The sequence below is a fragment of the Heloderma suspectum genome, chromosome 3 (assembly GCF_057233095.1).
Source record: "Heloderma suspectum isolate Gila_16-S chromosome 3, 16-S_ref, whole genome shotgun sequence".
Taxonomy (NCBI): domain Eukaryota; kingdom Metazoa; phylum Chordata; class Lepidosauria; order Squamata; family Helodermatidae; genus Heloderma; species Heloderma suspectum.
The window spans coordinates 258,267,846-258,280,488 of NC_139460.1; the positions used below are offsets into that span (position 1 = coordinate 258,267,846).

At 40.4% G+C, this 12,643-nt stretch overlaps 1 protein-coding gene across 5 annotated transcripts in view; it reads left to right on the forward strand.

Moving 5' to 3' along the window:
* The window catches only part of NT5C2 (5'-nucleotidase, cytosolic II), a 93,984-nt gene that overhangs the window by 20,161 nt on the left and 61,180 nt on the right, over positions 1–12,643 (forward strand). The gene's annotated exons all lie outside the window — the stretch shown is intronic.

Consider the following 12,643-nt stretch of genomic DNA (forward strand, 5'->3'; position numbering starts at 1 on the left):
GTTACTTACTACGATGGGAAAGATACAATGTTGGACAAAGCCTAAAACCATATCAACAGGTGATCAAGAGGAAATAGTTAAACTTGGTCGTCATCCCTATATTATTTTTGCCTCATCTGAGTATCAAAAATAGTCTGTTCCTACTTGTGCAGAGGAAAGATTAAGTAATGGAAAATATTTTTTTCAAGCTGTTGCATAGTCAGTGCCAATAGTTTCAAGATAACCATCATAGCTGTATCACATTGCTAAACATTCCATAGATGTTTAATACATATAAATATTGAGGGCATGTAGTCTATAAAAGCAGAAGTTAGTTTTATATCAAGTAATTATCAGTATTATAGTTTTACATTGACGAATGTTGCATTTCAAATCTTCTTTAAAACTGAATACTAGATTCCTGGGATCTCAGTGTGGTGACCACTCTATCAGTGGAATCTTGTGGATGGTTACGTAAAAGTAAGCCCCGCTGAGTTTAGTGGGACTTCTAAAGTATGTATAGGATAGCAGCTGAAGTTTCTTTTGTTCGGGAAAAGGTAGCACAAGTTTGTCTTTCTGTTTTGTCCTTTCTAGGGTGGTGATTAATGCTTATTAATAAAAGACATTAAGACAATATGATTTGTGACATTATCAAAATTAATGGAAATCGTAAAAACTGAAACAAATAAGGCTGCAATCCTATGCACACTTCTTTGGGAATACATTTAATTGAACACTGGGACTTACTTCTGAGGAACCGTCCATTAGATTGCATTGGAATGATTCTTAAAAACATTTAGGGTGAAGTATGAATGGCTATCTGGCCTTGAGCATTCATTGTCTACTGAGAGTTGTTACAGAGAACAACTCCATGTTCTCCATGGCTCAGCCATGGTGGCTTTCTATACATCTGTATTGTGTGTCTTGTATTTTGGGTTGGCATCACCCTGACACCCTGGCGAAATAATCCATTTTGTTCTAGGAGATGCAGCAAGAGCAAGAGGCATGCAATCAGATAAGCTTGGGGATTTCATTAATAGCACTAGCAAGAGAATCCCTTGCTTATCTCCCATCTCTAATCAGAGATGGGAGATAAGGAAGGGGTTCTCGTGCTAGTGGTAACCACTAATGTGGGAAACCCCAAACACTGCTCTCATGACGGTAGATGCAGGGAGTCTGGTGGGCTACCAGAAATGGCTTGGCGGGCTACATGTGACCTGTGGGCCACACCTTTTGCACATCTATACTAAATGGTACCTAAGTAGCTTGGGGCAATTACCCCATTTTGAATTCGTAACCAGAAGCAGGGAGACCAGATGGTAACCTGGGTCCATTGTGAGTTTAAGTATCTATGACCTCTGTTAAGGCTATCAGAAGAAGTATACTGGTCTGTGTGCTATGGGGTTGGTATACTAACTAAGCATTTTTTTGTCTGTAAAGTATTTGTGAGAAAATAAAGCCTGTAATATTTATTCTGAACAGCTGTCTTGAGCTACTACTCCCCCACCCCTTTGAAGTAGGCATTTCCCCACTTCATTGAAGGACAGTGCATGATCTGCTGTGTGCAGACCACACCTATGGGAAGTTTCCTTAATTCCCGTCTTTGTCATGATGCATGTATACATGTGTGTTTGCGCACATGTGTTAATGAGGATGCGTGGTAAAAGAATGGGAGTCTTGGTTTGAAGTTATGCTTTAACAATAGGCTCCTTTGAAGGCTTTGGGAAGTCACTGTCAAGGTGTCTTAGTAAAATAGCTAGCATTTATGTAGCACTTTTAAGTGTTCGAGGTGCTTTTCCTACATTACATTTATAGGTTTACTTATAGTATTTCCACTCTGCTTTTCTATAAAAATCAAGGCAGGTAACAGAAGTCAGTAATCATTAAGTATGCAATAAAATAAGATCTTGTAGTCTTTATATCAGTTCTAAAAGATAGGTCAATATTATTATTATTATTATCATTAAGCAGGGGGTCTGAGCTGAGAATGAGAGAGAGTGGTTTGTCAAAGGCCATCTAGCAAATTTTATGATTGTGGTTCTCTTACCCACTATGTTACACTAGCTATCGTAAAACACTTTGTAAATTGAAAAGTACTATAGTGATTATACTAATAATATACTTGACTGACCTGAACTGGCTTTCACCAGACATTCCTATGTGCTTAGGAAAAGGGCACAGAACATTTTGATCCTGAGTGCTACATGTGGTTAGTTGTAGGGCTGCAGGCCGCACATGCATACACATGTGTACACCCTTTTGAACACCACCCCTCCATCTTATCCAGCCATTCCTTTTCTACTTACTACTGAAGAATGCACTCGTGGCACTCTTCTGTCATTGTCAGCAGCAGCACTCAGAAGGTCATACAGCCCTCTGACAGCCAGTGCCAGAATATCTCCTAGAAGACACTCTGGCTTCCAATACTCAGAGGACATACCATCTGAGTGCTGGTTCCTAGAGCATCCTCTGGAAAGCAGGAAGCGGTGATCAGCAGCCCTGGAGTAAAAATTATACTAAATTGGTAGGGGGCCTGCAAATAACACTATTGCGGGGGTGTCTGCAGTCCATGGGTTGTGTACTGCTGCCATAGCCCATAAATCACATTCAATTTTGTTGTCTAAGCCCATTGTTTCACATCTGTCCAAAAGAGGAGTAGATCTTACAGTTGGCTGAGGGTGGGATGGTGACTAATCTGGCTGACCATGGTAAAACAAGTAAATATTTCTTCAAGACATTTTTCTTGCTTCTCGCTTGATTTACCTAGTGCTCTTTTCGCTATCTTGCTGACATCCTTGCAAGAATCCACATTTTTCTGTTTCTACGCTTTTTGCTTATCTGATGCTCACATCTGACTCTTCCATACAGAATGTATTCCTCTTTTAACTAGGTATAGGTAACTTCTCTTCTGTTCCTCTGTTCTGAGGTTTGGCTGCTGCTATTTCTTCTCTTTCAGTATTGGGCTATTTGACTGCAAGAACTACTCCTCTGTGCTGATAGAATGGAGGGGTGTTGCTAGGTACTTAAAAGATCTGGTACACAGGCCTATGACAAATCTGCATCTGTTTATATATGCATGCAAATTTAGAATTACTCGATTTCACCAATGTTAGCAAAAATAGCAGTGAAATAAAGAGCGCCACTGAATATTTGCAGGATGCTTTTCTCTAACTGCTCAACAATTACAGCCTCCCCTTCCCCATACACTTAATTGTGATGGAATATATCCCACACATATTAAAGCCTCAGCATTCCATTTTTAGAGATTAAGCACTGACCACACCTGCTGCAAGAAAACTATAACCAGATCACATACATTCTGTTTCTCTCCACACAATCCCTCCTCATGTTTTCATCCTCCAGTAACTCTTCATAAAAACAAGTTTTGTTTTGGTGTTTTGCAACTCTCCACTACCTCCTCCTTGTTATGTACAAGCTCTCATTGTCTCCTCCTCCCCAAAATTTAATTTCTGTCAAGACTTTACCAAAATTCTGCCGAGGAGTCTGTTTACAATTCTAGGGCTAAATTATGGAAAAAGTACCTCTGAGCATGTACCAAGTTCCTACCCTCACCACTGAAGCCATGCAAAAAGAGAAAACACAAATGACAAAACATGCATAGGATTGGGTTGAAAGGGTAGTCAATTCAGTGGATTGGAATTGGGCAGGTAGTTTATTAAGCCTGCAGTACCATGCTCACAACTCAGGACTTATTTCTGAGTAAACATGCAGAAGATCAGGCTGCAAACTCCCTGCAAAAGTAACTTTTGTTGGAAACCTATGCACACTTTCCTGGGAGTAAGTCCCATTGAACATAATGGGACTTCTGAATAAATATACATAGGGTTGTATAAATGAGCAATATTTATCTCCCCTGCCCCTACCCAAAACAATCCTGTTTTTATTCAAATTTGTAATTGCATTGCAAGATGATGGCAGTTGATATAACAAAATGCCCCCAGATTCCTTCCTCTGCAACCATGCAGACCCACTTTTCTCAAAGAGAAGGAAGGGGAGAAAAACAAATTATCTTGTTTGCTTGTATAAAGTCAAATAAAGTTTAGTATTTCTCTTATCCACCACCATCACCTCTTGAGAATTCCCCAAGAGATGCTTTGAATGGAATAAAGAAGAGAAAGAAAGACCAGCATAGGGATGGGAAGAAGAGGGGACAAAAAAGAATATTGATTGGAAATGGAGTGGGGAGAGATAGAATTCCTTTCAGATGACTTCAGAAGATTTGGAATGGGTGGGTTTAGGGTGTGGGAGGTTTGTACATACCTTAATTAACTTTATGAGGTGAAGGAGCTGAGTGCCTTTTCTTGCTTTTTTTAAACTGTAAAACCTCTTTAAAAGTGCTGCTTCTGTTGGCAGTACCATGCACCTAGCCTCCCCAGCACTTCCTGGAACATGATGTCACATGGTTCTAACCCTCCTTTTGGCATAATGTGGCAGCTATGTGGGAGAAATTAAAGGTGGAGGGCGGAATAAGTTCTTTGAGGCTAATTAAATTCTTTGCTGTGCTGAAGCCACTGAGCTTCTGCAGAAGCCAAAAGTTCCAGTTTGGGGCAGTAAAATCAGATGCAGTGTGAAATGCTAGTATTGCAAAGGAAGCTCTTCCTTCCCTTCCCTCTTCAAACTTTCATTGCAAGCAAGCCTCCCAGCAGTTGGCATATAACTGTAGAAAGGTAGGAAGAGAGAGAAAAGGAATAGAAGGAGATGTGCCAGTGTCTCTTATTGTTTAAAAGCCTCCTGACTTCATACTACACCCACTATTGGTCTGCTAAGGGAATGAATCCTAAGGTCTCCTAGTCATAGGAAGGTTATTCAGCTCAGTAGGAAGAGCTGAGTAAGTAGGCAGGCATGTATTACGGCAGAAGATGTCACTGGGGCAGCTCAAAAGTTTCGGGGTACATGCCCTGGTATGCCCTCCTCTAACAACATCCATGCTGATAGAGGTGATCAGGTGTATGTGTTGTTGTTGTTCAGTCGTTCAGTCGTGTCCGACTCTTCATGACCCCATGGACCATAGCACGCCAGGCCTTCCTGTCCTGCGCTCTCTCCCGGAGCGTGCTCAAGTTCATATTCATTGCATCCGTGATGCTATCTAGCCATCTCATCCTCTGCCGTCCCCTTCTCCTTTGGCCTTCAGTCTTTCCCAGCATCAGGGTCTTTTCCAGGGAGTTTTCTCTTCGCATTAGGTGGCCAAAATATTGGAGCTTCAGCTTCATTATCTGTCCTTCCAATGAGCACTCAGGGTTGATTTCCTTTAGGATGGACTGATTTGACCTCCTTGCAGTCCAGGGGACTCGTAAGATTCTCCTCCAGCACCACAGTTCGAAAGCATCAATTCTTCGGCGCTCAGCCTTCCTTATAGTCCAGCTCTCACAGCCATACATTACTACTGGGAAAACCATAGCTTTGATTAGATGGACCTTTGTCGGCAAGGTGATGTCTCTGCTTCTTACTATGCTGTCTAGGTTGGCCATAGCTTTCCTCCCAAGGAGCAAGCGTCTTTTAATTTCATGGCTACAGTCACCGTCTGCGGTGATCTTGGAGCCCAAGAAAGTAAAATCTGTCACTGCTTCCATTTCTTCCCCTTCTATATGCCAGGAAGTGATGGGGCCAGATGCCATGATCTTCGTTTTTTTAATGTTGAGTTTCAAACCAGCTTTTGCACTCTCCTCTTTCACCCTCAACAAGAGGCTCTTCAGATCCTCTTCATTTTCTGCCATTAGGGTGGTATCGTCTGCATATCGGAGGTTGTTGATAATTCTCCCAGCAATCTTAATTCCGACCTCTGATTCATCCAACCCGGCATTTCTCATGATGTACTCTGCATATAAGTTAAATAAGCAGGGTGACAATATGCAGCCTTGTCGTACTCCTTTCCCAATTTTGAACCAATCGGTTCTTCCATCTCTGGTTCTTACTGTTGCTTCTTGACCCTCGTACAGGTTTCTCAGGAGACAGGTAAGGTGGTCTGGTACTCCCATCACTTTAAGAATTTGCCACAGTTTGTTGTGATCCACACAATCAAAGGCTTTAGCGTAGTCAATGAAGCAGAAATAGACGTTTTTCTGGATTTCTCTTGGTTTCTCCATGATGCAGCGAATGTTGGCGATTTGATCTCTAGTTCCTCTGCCTCTTCTAAACCCAGCTTGTACTTCCGGTAGTTCTCGGTTCGCATACTGCTGAAGCCTAGCTTGTAGGATTTTGAGCATCACCTTGCTGGCATGTGAAATGAGCGCAATGGTGCGGTAGTTTGAACACTCTTTGGCGTTGCCCTTCTTTGGAATTGGAATGTAAACTGACCTTTTCCAGTCTTGTGGCCACTGTTGAGTGTTCCAGATTTGTTGGCATATTGAATGCAGCACTTTAACAGCATCATCTTTTAGGATTTTAAATAGCTCAGCTGGAATACTGTCATCTCCGCTAGCTTTGTTGTTACTAATGCTTCCTAAGGCCCACTTGACTTCACTCTCTAGGATGTCCGGCTCAAGTTCAGTGACCGCACTATCATGGCTATCAGGGACATTCAGATCTTTCCTGTATAGTTCTTCTGTGTATTCTTGCCACCTCTTCTTAATCTCATCTGCTTCTGTTAGGTCCCTGCCTTCTTTGTCCTTGATCATGCCCGTCTTTGCACAAAACGTTCCCTTGAGATCTCCAATTTTCTTGAAGAGATCTCTAGTCTTTCCCATTCTATTGTTTTCCTCGATTTCTTTGCATTGTTCATTTAAGAAGGCCTTCTTGTCTCTCCTTGCTATTCTCTGGAACTCTGCATTCAGTTGGGTATATCTTCCCCTTTCTCCCTTGCTTTTCGCTTCCCTTCTTTCGTGAGCTACTTGTAAAGCCTCATCAGACAGCCACTTTGCTTTCTTGCATTTCTTTTTCTTTGGGAGGGATTTCGTTGCTGCCTCCTGAACGATGTTACGGACCTCCGTCCATAGTTCCTCAGGCACTCTGTCTATCAGGTCTAATCCCTGAAATCTATTCCTCACCTCCACTGTATATTCATCAGGGATATGATTTAGGTCATACCTGAACGGTTTAGTGGTTTTCCCGACGTTCTTCAATTTAAGCCGAAATTTTGCAAGAAGCAGCTCATGATCTGAGCCACAATCAGCTCCAGGTCTTGTTTTTACTGACTGTATGGAGCTTCTCCATCTTTGGCTGCAAAGGACATAATCAATCTGATTTCGATATTGACCATCTGGTGACGTCCATGTGTAGAGTCGCCTCTTGTGCTGTTGGAAAAGAGTGTTTGCTATGATCAGCATGTTCTCTTGGCAAAACTCTATTAGCTTTTGTCCTGCTTCATTTTGTACACCAAGGCCATGCCTGCCTGTTATCCCGGTGATTTCTTGACTTCCTACTTTAGCATTCCAATCCCCTATGATGAAGAGGACATCTTTTTTTGGTGTTAGTTCTAGAAGGTGTTGTAGGTCTTCATAGAACCGATCAACCTCAGCTTCTTCGGCCTCAGTGGTTGGGGCATAGACTTGAATTACTGTGATGTTGAATGGTTTGCCTTGGATTCGTACTGAGATCATTCTATCATTTTTAAGATTGTACCCCAGTACTGCTTTTCCCACCCTTTTATTGACTATGAGTGCTACTCCATTTCTTCTAAGGGATTCTTGCCCACAATAGTAGATATGATGGTCACCTGAATTAAATTCGCCCATGCCTGTCCATTTTAGTTAGCTGATTCCCAAGATGTCGATGTTCAATCTTGCCATCTCATGTTTGACCACCTCCAGCTTACCTTGATTCATTGATCTGACATTCCAGGTTCCTAAACAATATTGTTCTTTACAGCATCGGATTTTCTTTTCACCACCAGACACATCCACAGCTGAGTGTCCTTTCGGGTTTGGCCCAGCCGCTTCACTCTTTCTGGCGCTACTTGGAAATACCCTCTGCTCTTCCCCAGTAGCATATTGGACACCTTCCGACCTGAGGGGCTCATCTTCTGGCGTCATCTCTTTTAGCCTTGTGATACGTTCCATGGGGTTTTCTTGGCAAGAATACTGGAGTGGGTTGCCATTTCCTTCTCCAGTGGACCACATTTTGTCAGAACTCTCTGCCATGACCTGTCCGTCTTGGGTGGCCCTGCACAGCATAGCTTATGGCTTCACTGAGTTACGCAAGCCCCTTCGCCACAACAAGGCAGTGATCCATGAAGGGGAGGTGTATGTGACTTCTAGGTAAAAGGACCATTTCTACTTTTTCTTCCTCCTCGCATCAATAAAAGCATGCATGCTACACTGTTGGATTGACTAAACATTTTACTGTTCAAGATTCATTTATTCATTCATTATATTTTTATACCTCCCCATAGCTGAAGCTCTCTGGGCAGTTCACAAAAATCACATGATTGTCACATAGTCACTTTAATCAAAAAATGTAGAGATCACAGTATGGAGAGGGATTGGGGTTATAACGTGATATTCTGAAATAATGTGGAAAACTGAGGTGGAGGCTGTGCTGTGTTTGAACTACACGTTTCTGTCTCAATGGAGGTGATTCTCTGTTCTACTGGTTTAGTGCCCAGAGCCACTTGAGTGTTGCAAATTCAGTCCATTTAGTTCAGTAAGCCAAAGAAACTAGAGAAAACCAATTCTGTATAAGGTTCAATAAGCCAAAGAAACTGGGGAACATGGAGAAAGCATATATGAAATGTCTTCCTTGTAACAATTCATTGCGCTTGAATTCATTGCGCTTGTTGCAGGGAAGACATATCATCTACACTTTCCCTATGTTCCAGGTATATCTAATTCTTATATTGCTGGTTGTGCAAGACCTTTCTCCATTTGTGAGTAGACAATGGGCTGGTTCACACGATTGTTGATGCCTAACGTGGCTTAATAAAGCCTGTTGGTATGGTTAACAAGCCACCCCAGAACCTTGCTACAACCCATGGGTACTGAGTGGCTTTGTTACCCATGGCAACAAAACACCCTGCTTGGGTTCACATGTCATACTAACCTGCAGTGTCCACCTACAACACTACTGCCATGCATTTCAGACCTCCAGCTGCTTGATAAATTCCATTTCTTTTCAGCCAGTGGATAGGACACAATAGAGCTTTATTTAAGCCACGGTGGGTGCTGGCAATCGTGCAAACCTGCCCACTGTCTACTTTATAGCCTTCTATTAGGTCTTCCTTTGAGCTATGGCTAAGCTTTGGAACTTGTTTCATGGCTCAGCTATAGAACATGGAAAGTGGTAATGAGGGATAGTGTTGTGCTGTGTTCTAGGCTTTGGTGGGAATTTGAAAGTTGTCCTGTGTGTCCGCTACACTCATTCAGTTTGGTCAGCAGAAACATTCACTTTCTAATTCTTACATGTTTGATCACTGCTACAGTATCACTGTTGCATCTGCAATGAAACTGTCAAGACAAAATAGCTTGCTTTAAAAATCATAAATGTAGTGTGTGATAAAATACCAAGGTTTAGACACTTCAGTGTGCATGCCTCTAGTTATATTACCATGATAGCTAAAACTTGAAATTGAATAATTCTGTTGACTGATCTTTAGTATTGTATCATACTGGGTGGGTGCACCATTTTTACACCAGTCACCCTCTGAGACTTGTTTAACCTGTGTGGTGAATAATGATGACTCAGTGCCTGATTGCATAGACAAGAGTGCTTATATTTTTCCATGTTTTCAAAAGTGTTCGATTGACAGTTCAAGCTTTAAAAATTATTGTATTACTGTAGTGTGACAGTTCAAGCTTTAAAAATTATTGTATTACTGTAGTGTGTGATGCGTAGTGCTTACAGAATCATACTTAGAGAAAAATAACCATTGATATCTATTTTGTAAATTATTTGCTAGTTAGGACAGCAAATACTGACTATAATTTCTAGAAACATAAAGCAATGAGATCCACTAATCATTAACTACATGTTGGTTTTATTTGTAGTATGTATAAGGCTTCTCTCCCCCCCGCCCCCACATCATCCTAAGTAGAATGTGTTAGCAGGCTTTAGACTAACAGATGATGTCAACTGCTCATCTTATTATATCTCCTTGTAGCCTATTTGAGGGAAATGCCTATGGTATAAACAAAAATAGGGACTGAATAACAGCTACCTTCTTACTGAAACATTTGGTAATAAGAAGCCACCTTTCTATTAGCAGTTATTGATATCATAAATCTCAAAGTGGAAATAAAATTGATATATCATTAGTAGGAAGTTCTTCATTGTGTACAAGCAGAATGTTACATCCTTTACTCCTTGTTGATTTATCTGGGTTGGGAATAATTGTGAGGCTGGTCCTGCTGTAGGAGTACAGTCATGTACTGTGATTGTAGTTAGACAGGAAGGAGGTTGAGTATGAGACACCAAATTGTTGTGATGTCTATTTTTTAACTCTGAGGGAATACTTCTAGTCACCCTTTGGATTATTGCATACAGTTCTTTGGTGTCTAACAGCTGTTACTAGTAAAGATTAAACAATGGAAAAAGTTGGGTTTCCATTCTATCTTGTTACTGGCAACTGCCAAGAAACAGAACTCAGGTATTTACATTTATTTTATTTTATATATTTATAATTCATGAGTTGTCAAGCTTCAGGTTAGTAGGACAAAACTGATTCTTCCCTTAGAAATGCAAGGATTTGGTGGGTAACTATTTAGGTAAGCTGATGTGAGCCATGATGCAGTGCTTCACCTTCTCCACTTTCAAAGGCAGCTTTACTGTAGGGTTGGGGTAAAACTCTGCTAGCTAGGCCTCTATTTCTGGACTCTGATCTGCTCTGAACTTATTTCAGCTTCACTTTAGACATCTTTCTATATTTGTATCACTGGCTTCAGTGAACCAGTATGAGGTTGTAAAGTGTTCTGTCCAGAGGGGGTCAAAATGTAGACACAAAATGATCACTATGAATTGACCAATTCTTACTTTCCCGGGAAAAGAATCCACAATGTGGAAACAGATGGACAAACACATGTCTTTCAAGGGTAGATTGTATCTGTTTGGTGCATTTATTTTTATGAATATTTACTTTACTGTATAAAAAGTAATGATATGTTTATACCTGGAAAAAACAAAATAATTTAAAAAACCAAACAGAACAGAGTACAATCCCTTCAGCCCACCTCTGTAGAAATTGATTGCAAATATGGGGCCTCATAATGAAAGGAGCAAAAACAAAATAGTTTTAATGCAATTAATTTGGTAGTATTTACAATTAAATCTGAGACGCTACAATTATATGCTTCATGGGTTTGCCACAGTAAAATAGAAATCACTCTTAGCTGTGGCTTATGTATCAATTGGTATTTTCTTAATTAATGAAATTAAAACATAGAAAGCAAACAGTCTAAACCTCAGAAGTGTATGCGTGTGAGCTTGGGAGCAGTTCCCCTTGAGTTATTTAGATTATTGGTCTGAATATAAAACACTAGTTTCCTTTTACTGTAGAGATATAAAACATATCCTCACATGTGCAGTCATGGTAGTAAATAATTAGTTACCTTACATAGTCTTATTATTTTACAGTTTATAATTAATCAACCATATGACAGTAACAGCCTTGTACTCACATACTTGGAAATGCATTTGCATAAATTGGGGGTTCACCCTACTGATGGACTAATTCTCATTGCTTTCTAATGCTGTAAAATATACAGTCAAAGTCTTTAATTATGTGATCCTTGAATATTTCATGGTCCCTTTACAAATACTTTATTGATGCTTCTAAGATTTTATGTTAACAAAATGAAGGGGACTCCGTTTCTAAATTTTGCTGTTCAAGGAATGTTATGCTTGAAAATTTATTCTCATTATACTGTACAAGATTATGCATAGAGAGACATCCTTTTAGAACGATGGGATATATTTCTTGCAAAAGTAAAAGCGTTGCCTGTCTAAATTTAGGAAAGCTAATGAACTGTTAAACTAGGTCACTGCAACACCATCTGTACGCGCAGGGCTCCGTTGTCCTTATTCAGTAGCATTTTGCACAGTTTTATTCTTGGAGATTAAATGGAAAATTACAGGCACCGGATTAAGATTATTTTGTAGAACGTTACAGTTTAATTATTTGATAGAAAGCAGATTAAGTAGTGATCTTTCTCTTTTGTGTGATTTGGGGCAGGCAGAAAGTTCCCTGACACTTCCTAATGTTTGGTCTCTTCTGCTCTGTATCATTTTTTTCAGAGGCTACTAACAGTTTCAGTCCAAGTTGCTGCAAGGTTAGTTGCCAGTGTGGTAGCTGTGCAAGGATTCACTCAGTTTTACAGGCCCTGTTCTTTAAAAGAGGTTCAGCACCATTACCTCATGTGCATTCTCATCTAATGGAAGTGAGCATTTATTTGTAATGCCAAATGATCCTGGTTTTCTGTTGCTTCCACTCTTGCCAGTGGTACTTTGACGAAAAGGAAACAGCATCTTATCTGCTCTTTCTGACAAAGTGGCTATAATAGGCTATATTGAACTGCTATCAAAAGAGAGATTTTCATAGGGATTTTCATATTTTCTGGAAAAAAAACTAAATTGGTGAATTATAGTTGCAGTCCTATAGACACCCAGCTGAGAATATGTCCTATTGAACTCCATGAGTCCTGAGCAGGTAAACATAAGATTAAGCTGTAAAATAACTAAATGTTGTCTTGTGATGAGGCGATCAAAGCTCAGCTTAATG